Source organism: Choloepus didactylus, chromosome 7, assembly GCF_015220235.1.
Source record: "Choloepus didactylus isolate mChoDid1 chromosome 7, mChoDid1.pri, whole genome shotgun sequence".
Lineage (NCBI taxonomy): Eukaryota > Metazoa > Chordata > Mammalia > Pilosa > Megalonychidae > Choloepus > Choloepus didactylus.
This window is the reverse complement of record NC_051313.1, coordinates 137,018,101-137,040,243: the sequence shown is the minus strand read 5'-3', so window position 1 is coordinate 137,040,243 and position 22,143 is coordinate 137,018,101. Positions and strand designations below refer to the sequence as shown.

Below are 22,143 nucleotides of genomic sequence, written 5' to 3'. Positions count from 1 at the left end.
ACTGACTAGACAAGATGGGTCCCCAGGCTTGAGTTTCTTTTAAGGAGATTAATAAGCATCTCATTAGGGTTATAATATTAAAACATTTTTTGGCCTCTTAATGGAAGATGTAAACTAGCTGAGCAAGCTATCACTGGCTCCCCAAATTGCAGGGTAACCAATTAAAAAATGCAAATTGTTTCATACTGCTCGTGATTTCAACTTTGAAACAGTTTGTACTTCTTTTGCAAGCTTTCAAATAAATTTAAGTGGAAAAGTGTCCTGAGATTACAAGGTAGCTGTTTAAAAACAAAATACATTATTTGCAACTCCTTATTTAAGGGAACATGGATTTTTTAATACTGTGCAACATTTAAAAAACAACAAAAGGGAATGAATTGGAAGCTGAAGTTAGAAAAGATTGCTGATGTCAACCCATAACACTGATTTCAAATGTCTGTGTTAGTCACAAAACCTTGCTCTTTTTTCCTTCGGCATTTTACACTTAAATCTAATATTCATCATACTAATAAAATTTTCCTTTATCAGGAAAAAGGAGTTGATTCTAAAAGTATTTGCAAACCACCAAAGTAAACGCAATGGATGATATTTGAACCTATGAGTGATTATTGCTATAGCCATATTTATAATGCCTAAATACAGGAAAGTAAGGCAAGTGAAAAAAAATCAGTTCTTATAGAACTTTTCCCCCACATGATAGCAAACATCTGGAATAATTAATATCTCAATAATCCATTTAATCTTCCTCTTCTCTTTCATATATTCGAGATCCAATAGGCAAAGGCTTGTGCAATCATTCATGTAACACATGTGTTTACACACAAGGACAGGTTCTCGGGGAACAGAAGGATGGAACTAGGAGGTTCATCTGCCGGTGATGATGTTGCCCTTCCATTATCCCATCCCATCTGAAGGAAGGAATGGTCCATGATAGAAAGGTCATGGGCTTATTACTCAGTCTCAGGCTCAAATCCAGCAGTTTTACTATTAGCAGAGTAACTTTAAGCTGACTCACTTCCTTTTCTTTGAGCCTCACTTTTCTTATCTTCAACTACCTAAGAGTCTGCCGAGATGTCTTCACATCTCATGAAAGTCACCCAGCCCCACAGTATGTGATTAATGAAGAGCTTCCTCGTTTCTCTTCTTCTCGGGATCTTGTAGAAATGCTGACCAGGCTGCTGCTCTAGGCTGACACAAGCACCAGGTACCAACATTCAGTAATGGAAGGGGACCTTCCAGATGAGGGATGCAGTCAACTGCCATTCCTGAGCATCATGGAGAACACCATGGAGGTGCCCTTCTGAGAATGCAGCCATATGTCCTCATCCTCACCAATCTGAGCCCAATTTCAGTGGTCATCTGTGAACTCGCCTGATCCAGGAGGATAAAGAAGAAACAGGAGGTGAAAGAGCAATGGCTAAAGGCAAGGCAGACACCTCCAAAGACCAACAACTCTGGAGAGCACAATGCCTGCTCCTTGATAATAATTACAAATCATGAATCATGAGGTCCTTACCATTTTTCTTTTGTTTAAACTGAAGTCAATCTTTTCTAAGCATTAAACGGGGCACCTTCTCTTCACATTTAAAAGCAAGCATTTACCACTTCAGCTGTACAAATTATATAGGACTGAAAATAGTATAGCTGAAAGAAATGTGGAGTTTGTAATTAAGAGTTCTCTTTCCTTTTTTCTTCTTCTCAAGGCAAACAGGAACAAACTGAACTGAAAACTGATTGTTTCAAAGGGTAAAAGGTTGTCATCCTGTGTTCTATCTTCAGCCTGGCTTTCTCTGTCTTTCTAAGATGCTGAAGATATGTTTCTTCTAGGTACAGGAAAAATTCTGAGCACGAACTCGGAGCCGCAGTGGTCGACTCTTCATAGTCTCACTGAGGCACTCTTCCACTCAGTGGGTCAAACGCCAAGCCACTCTTAGGTCCTTTTCCTTTTCTCCTACACTCATGAGGTTGGCTACTGAGCCACACAGATGCTTCCTATAGCAAGTAGAATTCTGTAAACAACATTCAACTGTTATGTACAGAGAGACAGCGAGCTTGGAATTCTGTGGCAAAGAAACAAGATGCTTGTTAAAACCAAGCTCCACAATTAAGACTGTGGGCTTCTTGAGGGCAAGGCTTAGGTTTTCTCCTCCAAGTGCAGGACTGATTGCTGGCAAGCAATAAATATTTGGAGACGTAGTAAATGCAGAATGAATATGTAACATGCAGATTGCAAATACCTTTCAGAATTCATAACAGCTAATGAGTAATACCTTAGAAGAAGACAACCCATTTGAGATTTTGTAGACAGTGTAAGATTATATTCAGCAGACAAAATGGGAAGATTTAGGATTTAGGGGGTATCCATTTCTTGTCCCAATGATTATACACCAGTCTCTCCAGGAAAAGTTAAATCTTCTTTTTTTAAAAAAACAACAACAACAAAAAAAAAAAAACAGCAGGATGCCAGTTTTTGTAGTCATTTGTGAATCAAAACCAGAGTAAACCAAATGACTGAGAATTCATATGAAAGGATAAAAAAAGAAGAGATACTGCTGATTTTTTCCCCCTCTCACTGGTGTGAGATTTTAAAGACATTCCTTGCCGTCAAAAGGATGGTGTCATATGTATTTAAAGTACCTACATAAACCTGTCTCTTCACATCCCTCGTTCTTAGTACATGAACTTTTCTCGACTCATTTCACCACACCAAGTTTTATAATAGCATACGGCTTGATACTTTTATCATTTTATCTTTTGAAAATGCCACAGAATTCACATTAAAACTTCACTACTAATTCAGAACCTCAAGATTCAGAATTTAAAGATTCTGATTAGTGCTTAGCTTAAGCTTACTTTTAACTAGCTATTAAAAAAAAAGAAAAGTCTGTGAATGTTTGCCTCATTGAAGCATTCTTAAATTTACTTTATCACTATCATTTGCATCCAAACAACACACTAATTGAAAAGTGATTCTGATCTGGTCTTTGAAGCACATCTAGATATAAAACTTTATTATGCTTGGTGCAGATGAAAGTCCTTGAGATTTTAAGTCAGAAAGTCAAGACATCTGGGTTCAAGTATGGTTATGTCACATACCAGTTGTGCAATTTTACACATTTAACTTTTCTGAGCAGCAGTTTCACCATTTATAACATAGGTGTAAAAAAAATACTTTTTCTAAATGTTTAAGCATACTTTTCCTAAGGTCTAAGAATTGCTCTGAGAGTTTCTTCAGTGTAAGGCAATGAACTTTGTAAACCATATGAAAATTTATTTTTATCACCACCATCATCCATACTTGAAACTACTCCAGTGGGAGGAAGTAAGAAAGTACCCAATGGATTGTCCACTTTGTGGTCAGTACCATGCTATATATACATTGTGCCCTTCAGCTCTCTCAACAACCCTACGGTCTAGCTTATAAATGTATATCTACATTTTATATCTGTAGTAAAGAAGTGAATTATATTTCCGATTCTGGAAACTGACACACAAAGAGGGTTATCATGCCCTGTGGATTCAGGAGTCAGGTATATTTCCTTAATTAAATCAACACATATTTCTTGAGCACCTACTATGTGCCAAACACTACTTTAGGTAGGGGATATAACAGTGAGCACAGTAGGCAAAATCCCTACCATCAGAGAGCACCAGAGAGCTGACACTGCACTGAATTCTTTGGAATTCCAAACTGTTGTACCAGCTCCTTCCTCCCACTGCCTTAGCATATTTAACATTGAAAAAAATATCTGGGCAATATAGTAGCAGAAATGGACACCATCCCCTCTGCCTGTCCCCAGGGCTCAAGGCTGCCTGTGGGCTGGCTAATCAATGGCCATTTGTAGCAAGCTGGGTTGGGAATTCCGCATTATCTATAGTATAGTCAGTGATTCAGAAATCCCACAATTTCATATTTACTTCCGCCCATGTTAATTATTATTGCACAGGTACACATGTAAGCCCTGGCATTATATACAGATTGGCTTATACTTTCCACCACTCTTATTGCCCTGGACTTAGGCACTTTTAGCAGGTCAGGAAGATGATTAAAATCACCTTTGTAGTCAGCAGGTAAAACTAAACAGACACCGGAAGTGACATTTAAAAAATACGCTATTGCAACATTTCATAACCGAGAGTAAAGCTTAGAAATAAATAGAAAGAAACGAAAAAACTTCTTAAACTTAATCAACAATTCTGATTCAAAAATGAACCTAAATGTTGTAATCTTTATTATGCAAACTAATCTCTTCTACAACCTTGACTCTTATTCTTGTCTGGAGCTTGAATATTCTAATAAATAAGTGAGCTGGATGCCTAAAGAAGTAGATAATGTCACAATGAGAAGGACTCAGAAGCCAATGCCGCTGCTCTGTATGGAAAGAGGCAGTCAGAGGGAGTGCGAGAGGACATATGAAATGCTCCTGGGTTGCTGAAAGACAGGCTTAGGTCAGGAAGACATGGGCCAGCTACTAGGTTGATGAGGCTACCTTTACTGAGCATCTACTGGGTGGAGAATGTTCTAGGAGACAGAAGAGGTTGCCAAGAAAGAAGGGCATGCCATCAAGGCAGCACACAATCTAACTGAGCAGTAAGAACCAACTTGACATAAAAAGAAACAAACAGAACTGCAGAAAAACTACGCCATCAACTCTCTGGAGTCCCCCTTCCCTTCCCCATGTCCTTCCAGATACTAACTGGAGCCAGTGGAATTAATCCAGGAAGATGCTGTAAGGAAGACTCCCAGCCAGGGCTTGAAAGATTGGAGGGGAATCATTTACTGATCAAGAACTAGAAGGATACAGAGTTACAGATGGAGTTGAAGGATCAGCAGGGTCTAGAGACAGAACTATGAGTTGGGAAGAGTGGTCAACAGAGCATTGTGCTTGACTAGAAGACAGAGACCACAAGTTGGTAAATAACTGGAGGTAAAGATGAGTGGGCTGAGGGAGGCTATGATTAGGAATTAAAAACTGAATATGAAAGGCAAGTGGAATCACTCCAAATAATTGGGCGAGGCCACGAGGGAATCAAAATGACGTACGAGGGACGGCCTCTGTTAAGTCCAGGCCACGCTAGAGATGTGAGAGATGGGCAGGCCTCTTACAGGTGAGGTTGTATAGTCACTGGGCTTTGAGGGAAGGTAAACAGAGGGACTGGGAATCTAAGATAAAGTAGATTTGCATGAAAAGGCATGGTGAGCTGTGCCAAAAAAGCTAAGACGAAAGAGTAATAATTTCACAAAAGTCCTAAATGCAAGGAGGGAACCCCAAAGCCTAACTCTCCATCAAGTATGGTTCCTAGTTTTCTTCTCATTCAGGTTCCTCATCTGACCATATTTAGGAGCAAGGCAAGAGGTCAATACAGTGGATACTATACTGAGAAGAGAAAATTTAGGGAGGGGAGAAAGGGTACACATAATCAGTAAAGTCAAAGAACTCTTGCTCGTATATCCATGCATAAGAAGATTCAGTAGCCATAAGAATATTTTTAAGATCTCTATTAACATGTAAAGATGTTCATAACACTTTGCTGAGTGAGAAAAGAAGGTTCGGAACAGTATGTCAAGTATGATTTCATTTTTGTAAAGATACACGTAATTAATTATATATGTCTGCATACAAAGTATTCTGGAAGAAAACATACCCAAATGCTGAATGTCTATGGGTGACAGCAACATGGGAGATATTTCATATTCCCAGTTTGTGTTTTCCTAATTTCTCTTCAAACTATGGCAGTGATTATTTATAAAAGATTCATTTTTTTTTTTTAATGAAAGAATACCCTTTCCGTCTCTTAAGTTCCAAATAATGTTCTCTTGTTAAGAGGGGAATAGCCAGTGCTTTACACAAAAGCCAGTGCTTGCTTCACATCAGTGTGGTACAGCCTCTCATTACATAAAATACTTCACCAGCCACATCCTGATGCACAAGGGAAAAAAGGAATGGGAATTCCAAAGAGCTAAAGTCACAAAAAGCAGTGGCAAGAACAGCAATAATCAGCAAAGGAAAATGCCTTGGGTGGGTAGGAGAATTCCACCCCAAATCCACCTAGGGCTTGTTTCCTTGACTCTGGCAGAGGTCTCTTCTGCAACAGATCTTCCAATAAGCTGTGCTCTACATTCTCATTCTGGCATCTTCTCCTCTATCAGAAAGACTTCTAGCAATTAAAAACAGCATCAAAATGAACAAGATAGGCACAAACTCCCCATAATAAAAATAATTTCTGAAGAAAATGTAGCAGCAGGACCAGGAATCAGCTCATTCTAAGACAGATGTGTTCACCATCAACACACCAAGGGATGCATGGTCCAATCACCAGAGTCCACTTGTAATGTTTGCTCTTACACTTCATAACTGCTGCTTTACTTAGCAATGAGGGAGCCGTGGTGGTCCTTGGGGTGGGGAGGGGTAGTACGAAGAACAGGAATCCCAGTAGCAGTGTTTTTTGTTTTTTGTTTTTTTTTAAAAGACTGCATGTCTATCATCTCTCCTAGACTAACAATTTCACCTTGAACTCTGTTACAGGAAGTGCCTTTAATCAAAAGCCATCTGTTTTTAATTCTCCATCCTATGGGGATGAACTCACTGTAGCTCTTTACTGTAGTTCAGTATTCAGGCATATTACTATTTTCATTCCTGTTGATCTCATTTCTATTACATTAAAGTGGAAGTAGGAGAAAGGCGGAAGAGAAACTTAGAGCAGTTAACTCTAAACTTCATTACCTGCTAATAATAGGGGAAGCAGCTAAAGGACTGCCTAAAAGATGACCAAAAGTTTGTCTGAAGATTTCATTTAGGCATGTTTTTCCTGTTCCCTATAAAATCACGGCATACTATTTGGCAAAAGAGATTCAATTTTATGTTTTATCCTAATGACCAATGAATATTTTTTAATTCTGTTTATCTATAAAGTAGGGAATTATAGCAGCAATTGTAGGAATAACAGTGACAATAACAGCAAAAACCAAAAACAAAAACAGAGTAACTGTTTCCTATTAACCTTGATGGTAACAATACCAAGAACTAATAAACTCTGAGGCTAAAGCTTAAAGTAACAACTTAGTCTGGGACATGGTTATTAACTTATAAAGACTTATAAAGAGGAAGTACCATCAAGTTGTTATCAGAATAACTTCTGTTTCCAAGGTAGCATTATGGGATTAACAAACAGTTACTGAAACCAGTAAATGCTTCCATGTTACCCCTGGGCTGTGAGTTGCTAGTATACATCGAAGAACACAGTTACAAGTCAACGCAAAGCATCATCAACAGAAGGAAAGCATACTAACATCAGTCGCCCTTCCAATGGGATTATTAAATGCCACAACAAATACGTGCATTATGCAAGGCACATACCTGACAGTGGAAGTACTGAGAACAGAAAAGTTTTCAGTGATGCCTGACAATGTATATTGAATTGTTTCTCACCGTCAAGGGAGCAAACAGTACATTAGTTGTCATTTTGAGGAGGTAGAAGGGATCCTGCTTTGTGTTATTTTAAGTAGAACAACATAAACTTACTTAGTGATTCTTCTGAATGGAAGTGAAAACACTGGGAAGAACGTGAGAGAGAGAACTATTGGAGAAGTTGCTCCACTCCTCTGGCACAAGTCCCTGCACCTAAAAACAGGAATGGAGATTTGAAGGTTTTAAAAAATTTGTCCAAACTCTGAGTTTGGCAGAGTTGGCCTTTGGCTGCTGTTAGCAGCATTTTAGGCATTGGTTTGACAGGTTCACAAAATACATAAATAAATAAATAAATTGTTGAAAGCATAGGATAGCTTGAAATTTATATGTGTTGTTAACCATTACCTGGGTAGTTATTAGACAGTACTCAGAAGGGGGAGCATGTATTGATTAGGGAGGCAGCTGCTTGCTTCCTAAATGCTTGAGAAGGTGTCACCCATAAGCTTTCCCCAGGAAAGACAAATTCCACCATTAAAAAAATAAATCTTATGATCCCAAGCCATTGTAAAATGCAATTATTCTGGTCAATGGAAAATAAGGCTCTTCCTTCTTAATATGAGTGTCTTGATTACAGTCACTTTATTTTTCTCCATGAGATGACCAAGGCACGTGGACTGACGTGAAGCATTTGGGAGAGGATAAAGATTAAGGAAAGGAGAAAGATTAAAACAGAAAGGGAAAAAGGGGAGAGGAGCCCCTGAGAAGGCAGGGGCCATTGAAATCAAACTTTGTCTACCGTAAGACTTCCCACTCCAAGAAGACTTCTGCAATAGATCTTCCACATAAGCTGTGCTCTACATTCTCATTCTGGCATCTTCTCCTCTATCAGAAAGACTTCTAGCAATTAAAAAAAACTATAACTCTGACTTGAAAAGAGTTTTATCATTAGATGAATATATCTTCCTCTCAATAATTTAACCATGGCCACATAATTTAATAACCGAAACTAAATTTGAATTTTCAGTTTCATAAAATGAAATATGGTTAGTGATTCAAGATTGAGATGGAATAAATATATATGTCCCAGAGCTTTTCACTTTCAACTTTGCTGCAACGAGTAGGTTTGAAGAATCTAGATATGTGTATGATGTAAGAGGTAAGACAGACAGATTGGATCCGAGGGGCTTTAATGTCAAAATCAGTGAAAATTACAGCCCACAGCTGTGACCTCATCCTGAGATCACAGAATGAAACTAAAAAGCCACTGAACACAAGGCTGTCACCCCCACCCTCCTGGAGCTGGGCTACCTTCAACAGATCATGGCAGGGTCTGTCTGCGTGTCTGTGTGCATGTGTGTCTCTGTATACATGTGCCCATGTCTCTTCTGTGTCCCTCTACCCCTCCTTCCCTCCCTCTGTGCCTCCCTCCCTACCCCAACCCAAAACGTTACAAACATGACTTCAATCTCCGCACCACATGTCAGACATTAAATTGCACTGATTATCCCCATATATTAATCAAGGAGGCAAGCCAGCCATAGCTTTCTAACACTTCCACTCCTTCTGACTTATGAAAATTTCTAAAAATGAGAATAGGAGGTGATTTGAGCACAGTGTTGGCTTTAGTTACATACCAATGTCCCTTGTTTATAACCTGATTATATGACTTAAGGCAACACAAAAAGCACAGGTGAATAAGAAGTTAAGCTGATGAAACTCAGTGAGATATACCCAGGGCACAGAATACGCATGGCTGCATCTTCATCCCACTTACCAAAAGAAGAAGAGTCTATTTTCCTCCACCTTATTCCACAGACTCTGGCACAAACGGAATAAAAATATGCATAAAAGGGAAATACTGTTTTGGTGACTGTTTTATGCAGAACCACAGGTAAGGTCACATGTTTCCAGAGAACTGGGCAGTTGGGCATTTCTCAGTCACCCCGAATGCTGAGCTCACGCCTTCTCCTGGGAGGGTACCATACTCTGTGCTGAAGCCAGACCAGACGAAGCCCAGCGAACTACTTCTTCCTTTCAGTATAGGATGCAATGAGTCAGTGTTTATGCAACGATCTGCCCTTAAAGCAAATAAGCACAATCACACATTCCAAAACACGCCATGTTTTTATTTCCAGTTCATGTGGTACGAAACTCTGCCCAACGATAAATTACAAAGTCCGCACTCACACATGTCTTTATCAGTCCCCAACATAATTATTTAACGAAGACTCTGATAAAAATGCCTGAGCTCCAGGAAAGTAGGTAAAAAGCCAGGAACTGCGTGGACTGGACACCACAGAGCAATCTGTCTTTGGGCATACTTCATACAACACTCATGAAAACGTGGAACTGCTGAGATCAGCGAAATCTGTAAGTTTTTGCGGCCAGAGGACTCGCGCCCCTCCCTGCCAGGCTCAGTCCCGGGGGAGGAGGGGCTGTCAGCTCCGGGAAGGAGAAGGGAGAACTGCAGTGGCTGCTCTTATAGAAAACTCATTCTACTGATTCAAACTCCAACCATAGATAGACTGAGACCAGACACCAGAGACTCTGAGAGCAGCCAGCCCAGCAGAGAGGAGACAGGCATAGAAAAAAAACAACACGAAAAACTCCAAAATAAAAGCAGAGGATTTTTGGAGTTCTGGTGAACACAGAAAGGGGAAGGGCGGAGCTCAGGCTTTGAGGCGCATATGCAAATCCCGAAGCAAAGCTGATCTCTCTGCCCTGTGCACCTTTCCTTAATGGCCCTGGTTGCTTTGTCTATTAGCACTTCAGTAACCCATTAGATCTCTGAGGAGGGCCGTTTTTTTTTTTTTTTTTTTTAAATCCTTTTTGCTTTTTCTAAAACAATTACTCTAAGAAGCTCAATACAGAAAGCTTCAAAGAATTGCAATTTGGGCACGTCAAGTCAAGAGCACAACTAAGAGAGCTCTGAGACAAAAGGCAATAATCCAGTGGCTGAGAAAATTCACTAAACAACACAACTTCCCAAGAAAAGGGGGGTGTCCGCTCACAGCCACCATCCTGGTGGACAGGAAACACTCCTGCCCATCGCCAGCCCCATAGCCCAGAGCTGCCACAGACAACCCAGTGTGACGGAAGTGCTTCAAATAACAGGCACACACCACAAAACTGGGCGTGGACATTAGCCTTCCCTGCAACCTCAGCTGAATCTCCCAGAGCTGGGAAGGTGGAGCAGTGTGAATTAACAAAGCCCCATTCAGCCATCATTTGAGCAGACTGGGAGCCTCCCTACACAGCCCAGCAGCCCAGAACTGCCCTGGGGGGACGGCACTCACCTGTGACATAGCACAGTCATCCCTCAACAGAGGACCCGGGGTGCACAGCCTGGAAGAGGGGCCCACTTGCAAGTCTCAGGAGCCATACGCCAATACCAAAGACTTGTGGGTCAGTGGCAGAGACAAACTGTGGCAGGACTGAACTGAAGGATTAGACTATTGCAGCAGCTTTACAACTCCAGGATCATCAGGGAGATTTGATTGTTAGGGCCACCCCCCCTCCCCGACTGCCCAGAAACACGCCCCACATACAGGGCAGGCAACACCATCTACACACGCAAGCTTGGTACACCAATTGGGCCCCACAAGACTCACTCCCCCACTCACCAAAAAGGCTGAGCAGGGGAGATCTGGCTTGTGGAGAACAGGTGGCTCGTGGACGCCACCTGCTGGTTAGTTAGAGAAAGTGTACTCCACGAAGCTGTAGATCTGATAAATTAGAGATAAAGACTTCAATAGGTCTACAAACCCTAAAAGAACCCTATCAAGTTCAACAAATGCCACGAGGCCAAAAACAACAGAAAATTATAAAGCATATGAAAAAACCAGACGATATGGATAACCCAAGCCCAAGCACCCAAATCAAAAGACCAGAAGAGACACAGCACCTAGAGCAGCTACTCAAAGAATTAAAGATGAACAATGAGACCCTAGTACGGGATATGAAGGAAATCAAGAAGACCCTAGAAGAGCATAAAGAAGACATTGCAAGACTAAATAAAAAAATGGATGATCTTATGGAAATTAAAGAAACTGTTGACCAAATTAAAAAGATTCTGGACACTCATAGTACAAGACTAGAGGAAGTTGAACAACGAATCAGTGACCTGGAAGATGACAGAATGGAAAATGAAAGCATAAAAGAAAGAATGGGGAAAAAAATTGAAAAACTCGAAATGGACCTCAGGGATATGATAGATAATATGAAACGTCCGAATATAAGACTCATTGGTGTCCCAGAAGGGGAAGAAAAGGGTAAAGGTCTAGGAAGAGTATTCAAAGAAATTGTTGGGGAAAACTTCCCAAATCTTCTAAACAACATAAATACACAAATCATAAATGCTCAGCGAACTCCAAATAGAATAAATCCAAAAAAACCCACTCCGAGACATATACTGATCACACTGTCAAACATAGAAGAGAAGGAGCAAGTTCTGAAAGCAGCAAGAGAAAAGCAATTCACCACATACAAAGGAAACAGCATAAGACTAAGTAGTGACTACTCAGCAGCCACCATGGAGGCAAGAAGGCAGTGGCACGATATATTTAAAATTCTGAGTGAGAGGAATTTCCAGACAAGAATACTTTATCCAGCAAAGCTCTCCTTCAAATTTGAGGGAGAGCTTAAATTTTTCACAGACAAAGAAATGCTGAGAGAATTTGCTAACAAGAGACCTGCCCTACTGGAGATACTAAAGGCAGCCCTACAGACAGAGATACAAAGACAGGACAGAGAGACTTGGAGAAAGGTTCAGTACTAAAGAGATTCGGTATGGGTACAATAAAGGATATTAATAGAGAGAGGGGAAAAATATGGTAAACATAATCCAAAGGATAAGATGGCCGATTCAAGAAATGCCTTCACGGTTTTAACGTTGAATGTAAATGGATTAAACTCCCCAATTAAAAGATATAGATTCGCAGAATGGATCAAAAAAAATGAACCATCAATATGTTGCATACAAGAGACTCATCTTAGACACAGGGACACAAAGAAACTGAAAGTGAAAGGATGGAAAAAAATATTTCATGCAAGCTACAGCCAAAAGAAAGCAGGTGTAGCAATATTAATCTCAGATAAAATAGACTTCAAATGCAGGGATGTTTTGAGAGACAAAGAAGGCCACTACATACTAATAAAAGGGGCAATTCAGCAAGAAGAAATAACAATCGTAAACGTCTATGCACCCAATCAAGGTGCCACAAAATACATGAGAGAAACACTGGCAAAACTAAAGGAAGCAATTGATGTTTCCACAATAATTGTGGGAGACTTCAACACATCACTCTCTCCTATAGACAGATCAACCAGACAGAAGACCAATAAGGAAATTGAAAACCTAAACAATCTGATAAATGAATTAGATTTAACAGACATCTACAGGACATTACATCCCAAATCACCAGGATACACATACTTTTCTAGTGCTCACGGAACTTTCTCCAGAATAGATCATATGCTGGGACATAAAACAAGCCTCAATAAATTTAAAAAGATTGAAATTATTCAAAGCACATTCTCTGACCACAATGGAATACAATTAGAAGTCAATAACCATCAGAGACTTAGAAAATTCACAAATACCTGGAGGTTAAACAACACACTCCTAAACAATCAGTGGGTTAAAGAAGAAATAGCAAGAGAAATTGCTAAATATATAGAGACGAATGAAAATGAGAACACAACATACCAAAACCTATGGGATGCAGCAAAAGCAGTGCTAAGGGGGAAATTTATAGCACTAAACGCATATATTAAAAAGGAAGAAAGAGCCAAAATCAAAGATCTAATGGATCAACTGAAGAAGCTAGAAAATGAACAGCAAACCAATCCTAAACCAAGTACAAGAAAAGAAATAACAAGGATTAAAGCAGAAATAAATGACGTAGAGAACAAAAAAACAATAGAGAAGATAAATATCACCAAAAGTTGGTTCTTTGAGAAGATCAACAAGATTGACAAGCCCCTAGCTAGACTGACAAAATCAAAAAGAGAGAAGACCCATATAAACAAAATAATGAAGGAAAAAGGTGACATAATTGCAGATCCTGAAGAAATTAAAAAAATTATAAGAGGATATTATGAACAACTGTATGGCAACAAACTGGATAATGTAGAAGAAATGGACAATTTCCTGGAAACATATGAACAACCTAGACTGACCAGAGAAGAAATAGAAGACCTCAACCAACCCATCACAAGCAAAGAGATCCAATCAGTCATCAAAAATCTTCCCACAAATAAATGCCCAGGGCCAGATGGCTTCACAGGGGAATTCTACCAAACTTTCCAGAAAGAACTGACACCAATCTTACTCAAACTCTTTCAAAACATTGAAAAAAATGGAACACTACCTAACTCATTTTATGAAGCTAACATCAATCTAATACCAAAACCAGGCAAAGATGCTACAAAAAAGGAAAACTACCGGCCAATCTCCCTAATGAATATAGAGGCAAAAATCCTCAACAAAATACTTGCAAATCGAATCCAAAGACACATTAAAAAAATCATACACCATGACCAAGTGGGGTTCATTCCAGGCATGCAAGGATGGTTCAACATAAGAAAAACAATCAATGTATTACAACACATTAAAAACTCGAAAGGGAAAAATCAATTGATCATCTCAATAGATGCTGAAAAAGCATTTGACAAAATCCAACATCCGTTTTTGATAAAAACACTTCAAAAGGTAGGAATTGAAGGAAACTTCCTCAACATGATAAAGAGCATATATGAAAAACCCACAGCCAGCATAGTACTCAATGGTGAGAGACTGAAAGCCTTCCCTCTAAGATCAGGAACAAGACAAGGATGCCCGCTGTCACCACTGTTATTCAACATTGTGCTGGAAGTGCTAGCCAGGGCAATCCGGCAAGACAAAGAAATAAAAGGCATCCAAATTGGAAAAGAAGAAGTAAAACTGTCATTGTTTGCAGATGATATGATCTTATATCTAGAAAACCCTGAGAAATCAACGATACACCTACTAGAGCTAATAAACAAATTTAGCAAAGTAGCGGGATACAAGATTAATGCACATAAGTCAGTAATGTTTCTATATGCTAGAAATGAACAAACTGAAGAGACACTCAAGAAAAAGATACCATTTTCAATAGCAACTAAAAAAATCAAGTACCTAGGAATAAACTTAACCAAAGATGTAAAAGACCTATACAAAGAAAACTACATAACTCTACTAAAAAAAATAGAAGGGGACCTTAAAAGATGGAAAAATATTCCATGTTCATGGATAGGAAGGCTAAATGTCATTAAGATGTCAATTCTACCCAAACTCATCTACAGATTCAATGCAATCCCAATCAAAATTCCAACAACCTACTTTGCAGACTTGGAAAAGCTAGTTATCAAATTTATTTGGAAAGGGAAGATGCCTCGAATTGCCAAAGACACTCTAAAAAAAAAAAACGAAGTGGGAGGACTTACACTCCCTGACTTTGAAGCTTATTATAAAGCCACAGTTGCCAAAACAGCATGGTACTGGCACAAAGACAGACATATAGATCAATGGAATCGAATTTAGAATTCAGAGATAGACCCTCAGATCTATGGCCGACTGATCTTTGATAAGGCCCCCAAAGTCACCGAACTGAGCCATAATGGTCTTTTCAACAAATGGGGCTGGGAGAGTTGGATATCCATATCCAAAAGAATGAAAGAGGACCCCTACCTCACCCCCTACACAAAAATTAACTCAAAATGGACCAAAGATCTCAATATAAAAGAAAGTACCATTAAACTCCTAGAAGATAATGTAGGAAAACATCTTCAAGACCTTGTATTAAGAGGCCACTTCCTAGACTTTACACCCAAAGCACAAGCAACAAAAGAGAAAATAGATAAATGGGAACTCCTCAAGCTTAGAAGTTTCTGCACCTCAAAGGAATTTCTCAAAAAGGTAAAGAGGCAGCCAACTCAATGGGAAAAAATTTTTGGAAACCATGTATCTGACAAAAGACTGATATCGTGCATATACAAAGAAATCCTACAACTCAATGACAATAGTACAGACAGCCCAATTATAAAATGGGCAAAAGATATGAAAAGACAGTTCTCTGAAGAGGAAATACAAATGGCCAAGAAACACATGAAAAAATGTTCAGCTTCACTAGCTATTAGAGAGATGCAAATTAAGACCACAATGAGATACCATCTAACACCGGTTAGAATGGCTGCCATTAAACAAACAGGAAACTACAAATGCTGGAGGGGATGTGGAGAAATTGGAACTCTTATTCACTGTTGGTGGGACTGTATAATGGTTCAGCCACTCTGGAAGTCAGTCTGGCAGTTCCTTAGAAAACTAGATATAGAGCTACCATTCGATCCAGCGATTGCACTTCTCGGTATATACCCGGAAGATCGGAAAGCAGTGACACGAACAGATATCTGCACGCCAATGTTCATAGCAGCATTATTCACAATTGCCAAGAGATGGAAACAACCCAAATGTCCTTCAACAGATGAGTGGATAAATAAAATGTGGTATATACACACGATGGAATACTACGCGGCAGTAAGAAGGAACGATCTGGTAAAACATATGACAACATGGATGAACCTTGAAGACATAATGCTGAGCGAAATAAGCCAGGCACAAAAAGAGAAATATTATATGCTACCACTAATGTGAACTTTGAAAAATGTAAAACAAATGGTTTATAATGTAGAATGTAGGGGAACTAGCAGTAGAGAGCAATTAAGGAAGGGGGGAACAATAATCCAAGAAGAACAGATAAACTATTTAACGTTCTGGGGATGCCCAGAAATGACTATGGTCTGTTAATTTCTGATGGATGTAGTAGGAACAAGTTCACTGAAATGTTGCTATATTATGTAACTTTCTTGGGGTAAAGTAGGAACATGTTGGAAGTTAAGCAGTTATCTTAGGTTAGTTGTCTTTTTCTTACTCCCTTGTTATGGTCTCTTTGAAATGTTCTTTTATTGTATGTTTGTTTTCTTCTTAACTTTTTTTTCATACAGTTGATTTAAAAAAGAAGGGAAAGTTAAAAAAAAAAAAAAAGAAAAAAGACAAACAAGGAAAAAAAAAAAAAAAAAAAGATGTAGTGCCCCCTTGAGGAGCCTGTGGAGAATGCAGGGGTATTCGCCTACCCCACCTCCATGGTTGCTAACATGACCACAGACATAGGGGACTGGTGGTTTGATGGGTTGAGCCCTCTACCATAAGTTTTACCCTTGGGAAGACGGTTGCTGCAAAGGAGAGGCTAGGCCTCCCTGTATTTGTGCCTAAGAGTCTCCTCCTGAATGCCTCTTTGTTGCTCAGATGTGGCCCTCTCTCTGGCTAAGCCAACTTGAAAGGTGAAATCACTGCCCTCCCCCCTACGTGGGATCAGACACCCAGGGAAGTGAATCTCCCTGGCAACGTGGAATATGACTCCCGGGGAGGAATGTAGACCCGGCATCGTGGGATGGAGAACATCTTCTTGACCAAAAGGGGGATGTGAAAGGAAATGAAATAAGCTTCAGTGGCAGAGAGATTCCAAAACGAACCAAGAGATCACTCTGGTGGGCACTCTTACGCACACTTTAGACAACCTTTTTTAGGTTCTAAAGAATTGGGGTAGCTGGTGGTGGATACCTGAAACTATTAAACTACAACCCAGAACCCATGAATCTCGAAGACAGTTGTATAAAAATGTAGCTTATGAGGGGTGACAGTGGGATTGGGAAAGCCATAAGGACCAAACTCCACTTTGTCTGGTTTATGGATGGATGTGTAGAAAAGTAGGGGAAGGAAACAAACAGACAAAGGTACCCAGTGTTCTTTTTTACTTCAATTGCTCTTTTTCACTCTAATTATTATTCTTGTTATTTTTGTGTGTGTGCTAATGAAGGTGTCAGGGATTGATTTAGGTGATGAATGTACAACTATGTAATGGTACTGTAAACAATCGAAAGTACAATTTGTTTTGTATGAAAAAAAAAAAAAAAAAAAATGCCTGAAATGCTTGCCATGTTTCTCAGCAGCAGACAAATGGCTTTTAGACTCTGACCCTGCTCTGGGGTTTGCAAACTCTCTCCTGTTGTTGAAAATGTATCGCTTTATGTTAGCGGTGCCTGGTGATAACAGGGCATTCACAGAACCAAGCCGGCAGCCCCAGGCAGGGACAGCAGCACCCCCCCAATTGACCTCAGTGTGGACATACCACTTCCATCAGGGAACACAAAATGAAGAGCTCACATGGGCAAGCACCCACCTCATAAGGAGTTGACTTACAAGAGTTGGTTCAAACCTTCTAGATGGAGAAAATGTAGGACCCTGAGTTACAAAAGTGTCCTGCCTGTCTCCAAAAGATTATGTTCTTTCTCCAAAAGATTATTGCTGTAGTCCTCCATGCCCTCAACTCCCAATTATTCTCAATTTATGGTTACAGCAGGGGCACTTGGAAACAAAGAACACTCCCCCATCTAGATTCTTCTGCATCCCACCCCCCTGCCTTTTTTTTGTTTTAATGGAAAAGGTTAAAAAGAAAACATGGCATCTGCTGCAATGCACGTTCAGGGTTTTGCCCCTCATTTTTACCTATAAAACATACCACTCTCAACATTTCAGTTATCCCAAGGACTGGAGTATACCCTGTTATTCCCAACACACATCAAGTAGTTTCAGTGGCAACACACTGGCTTCCAAACACACTGGCAAAAACCACAACTTCCCACTCTCCGTGATTTGAATTTAGTGAAATGAAACAGTCTTTTCTATTTTTGTATTGTTAAAGAGTTATACTTAAAAGTATAGTTAAGAGATCAGATCTTAATGTTAATGGGGAAGCACTGGTTCCAGCTGAGGGCAGAGAAGCATTTTTAGGAGCCCAAGGGCCCTGGGAACACACTGTCTATTTTGGGGTCAGAGGGAAACCTGCTGCAGACAAAAGGATCTTCAGCTGGGATGACGCTGCAGTCTTACCTCCCAAGAGAAGGCAATATCAGAGACTATCTTTCAACAGCCCATCAGTAAGCATTTACTTAGAACACCAGCTAGCAAGATCCTAAGGAGTGATGTGATGGACACTGCTGAGAATATCAAACTCCCTCAAATGACTCCCAGTTCTCCCACCAGATTTCACAGACATCGTTAACACCCCAGCCTTGGTCTTTTCTGATCTACCTCCACCATCTTTTCTGGCTACAATGTTTAGAAAGCATGCCTCAACTTTGAACCACCTCTCAGTTTTCCTCAGAAGTATTTCTTTCTTTTCCTAGCTATCCCAGGGACATCTCTTTGGAAACTTCTCTGAATTGTCTTTTAAGCTTTGGCTATCTAGCCATGTTTCTACACATCTTATTCATCATGCCAATATCCAGCTGAAAGTTCTCCAATGATGTCTCTCCTGCCTTCAAGATAAACTCCAAACTCCTTATCAGAATGCACCGAAGAGATACCTCATGAACTAGCCCCTTCTCTTGACACTGCTCACATGCTCTTTTCTAGCCCCTCTGAACTACTTGCAGTTCTCCAAAACGCTATGTTCTATTTTATCTCTGTGCTTTGCATATATTGCTCCCCATATGACTAAAGCCAGGAGTTTCCCCCATCTCTTGAATCTGGACTTGCTAGGTGACTTGCTTTGGCCAAAGGAAACAAAATTCTTGCAATCAAAGGTTGAAAGTAGTTGTGCAGTGGGGTTTCCCCACTCTTGCTGCTGCTTGGACCCCCAAGACTGCCATATGAAGACACTCCATCTAACCTTCTGGAGAATGAGACAGCACGTGGAACAGACAGGCTATCCCAGGTGAGGCTCTCCCATCCCCACCCCAGGCCAACCAGCCCATCTACAGCTAGACATGTGAGTGAGGCCATCCTTTTCCATCCAGTCCCAGCCAAGCTGTCCCAGATTACAACCTAGCTGACCCACAGACACACAAGAAATAAGAGATGTTTGCTGCTTTAAGTCACTAAGCATTGGTGTGCGTTGTTATACAGCACATGCTACCTGATACATCCACTTTGTTTCCTGAGTCATCCTTTAGGTCTGAGGATGAAGGCATCTCCCTAACCCCAGAAGACATCACGCTGGTCTGAATCAATAGCATCCTTTGGGTACCACTAGAAGAACACTGGCCACAGTTTAAAGGAGTTGCCTATTTTCTTATTTCCCTCCCAGTGACTGAAAGCTCCTTTAGCTGTTATGGATACCTGGACTATAGCACACACTCAGTTAATACACGTGCAGAAAGAAGATAAGGGACACAGCTATCTATCTTCAGGCTGTCTTCTATTCTCTATCTCAAAGAACTGGACTAGATAATTTTTGCCAATCACCACTTAAGCATGGTAACTACATCAAATATATTTTAATGTTTTTTTGTTTAGGAGCCCCATTCATATCAATAGCCTTTGAGAATCTCCCAACTCTTTTTAGAGATGAGACACTCATATCTTCTGAACTCACTGTGCCTTTTGATTTGACTAATACCAAGAAATTCACTTAAAGTTCCAAGGGCCCCCGGCATATACACATGGATAACTCTGACAAATGGTGTCACCTTCACCATCATAATTACTCCGCAGTATATGCCAAAGAAGCAAAAGTCTCAGCAATACACAAGTAACCTCAATGTCAATGTAATGACATTGACAACAAATGACAATTCATATTACCGAGGAAATGTCTCCGCAAACCAGAGACTGGAAAGTTACACAAGTTTACCTATTTCAGCAACACATCACAACATTTTTTTTTTTTTTTTTGACATTTACCATAATAACAGTTTCATAGCTGCCATAGTTACAAGGGGCCAATCACTGGGCTACAAACTTAATATATATTATCTCATTTAACTCTTTCAACAACCCATCAAATTAGGTGTGATCAGCTCTATTTTACAGATGACAAAAACAAGGGTCAGAGAAGTTGGGCATGATTCCCCAAGGACACACAGCTAATGAGACGTGTCTTGGATTTGAACCCAGGTATGATTCTAAAAGTCTGTTCTCTGGATTAATACTTTTTAATCTGATGCTGTTAAGTAGGAGCAATAACCTTCTTTCTTTAAGAGACAAGGAAATGGAGGCACTAAGAAACAAAGTAACTTGCCCAGCATCTCGGAAGTCAGGAATGGGAAGAGAATCCAGGGGTCCATTCTCAGCCTGGAGCTCCTGCCACTGGTCCAAGCCCAGGATGCCTGTGCCATCTCCTCAATTCTTAATATTTCCATTTACAACCAAGCCCTGTGATCAACAACAAATTCGGGAGGGAGAGATAACAGGTTCTTTCTACTCTAAGTGTATCTCCAATTACTGTATATTAAGATAGGCTGTGAAAGAAAAGTATGAGCTATCATTCTGCTTCAAATTTCTTCAAAACCAAACAAAATAAAAATCCACCAAACTTAGGGAAGGATTTTAATCTTCCGATTTGAATGCAATTCACATTACTTATATTTACTCTTCATGTCACTGTGAGAGAACTGTCTTCGTTCCCTGCACACCATAAAGAATGATGAATACTCAGTAATTATTGAATTGAGTTACACAATGATCTTAAAAATAAATAAATAAAAAGACAAAACCTATTTCTCTGCCATGTCAAGATGCCCCTAATAGGTGTTTATTGTTTCAGGAACACACCGTGTCTTCTACCATTTAAACCATTTCAACAATTTAAAACAATGGCCTGGCTGGGCACACTGCACACTGTCAAACAAAGCTGATTTATTTTATTTCATTTTAAGAAACATCCTGAAAACATAAGATGTTCCAATAGTGCAAACAACTACCTGGAGTTTTATTTTTTCTGCAGAAATTATTGATCTCAATTCGTCCCAGATCTCCTCTATTTATCCTTATTCAAGGCATGGAAGGGGGGAATGAATATTTGTTGAGTATATAAAAGGTGCTATAAATGCTCAGTTAACCCCAACTGGCTTTCCATCATGAACACTCAGTGACAAGTAGTTCTTTCAGCTCAAGTATGGTCATTCGGTGCAGCACATAAGAGGGAACAAGAATACAAAAATTCTTTTTGTAATGTAAGGATAGACAATAAAAATTTTATGTTGCTTGTGGGTTTCAAATGCTCAGGGGACATCCCTTTTACCCCATCTCCTGACAAAGTTTGCAGGTACCCCCAACCTTTAGCCTCTTTCTTGGTGAAAAGTGGCTATACCAACCCAGACAGCATTCCCGGTTTTCCTTACAGAAAATGAGAGCCAAAGTCATTGCCTAAGGTTTTCTCCATGGAGGGAATATGGGATGAAGCTCCTGAGGCATCCAGATAAACTAACTGTCCCATTTTAGCTTAATCCAGTCAAGGTCAACTCATTTAGGAACTTTAAGAGGTAACCCTATGGATTTCTATGCTCCTTGGATCCAATTTCAGAAAAGTGGTGGTGGTGGTGGGGGCAGGGCTTTAGTGCCATTCAGTTTGACATCAAGGGAGGAGGAGTAATTAAAAAGAAGAGGACAAGGTGGATAGTGTTCCTCGTCAACGCTGGGTACATGGATAAGTCACCAGGGCCTGGTAAGAAAGCTCCAGGTACACCGGACTGCTTTCAGGCCAGACTTGTCTATGGGAACGGGAGCCAACACGGGCTGTCATGTTTCCCTTCACCTCCCCTTCTTGACCCTCTCATTCCTCCTAAATACCTACCCATGTCCCCAGCTCCGAAGGCCAGTGCTGATGATAAGCCACTTCATGAGAAAACCTGACACCATCTCATGTCCTGAGAT

The 22,143-nt window shown here is 40.1% G+C and overlaps 1 protein-coding gene across 4 annotated transcripts in view; it reads right to left on the bottom strand.

Moving 5' to 3' along the window:
* Nucleotides 1-22,143, bottom strand: part of ATXN1 (ataxin 1) — a 508,626-nt gene that overhangs the window by 138,549 nt on the left and 347,934 nt on the right. Inside the window, exon 10 of one of the 4 annotated variants that reach the window (XM_037844369.1) lies at nt 7,524-7,622. The exons of the other annotated variants lie outside the window; for them this stretch is intronic. The gene's annotated coding sequence lies outside the window, so the exon portion shown is untranslated. The remainder of the gene's footprint in view (nt 1-7,523; nt 7,623-22,143) is intronic. 4 annotated transcript variants of the gene reach the window in all.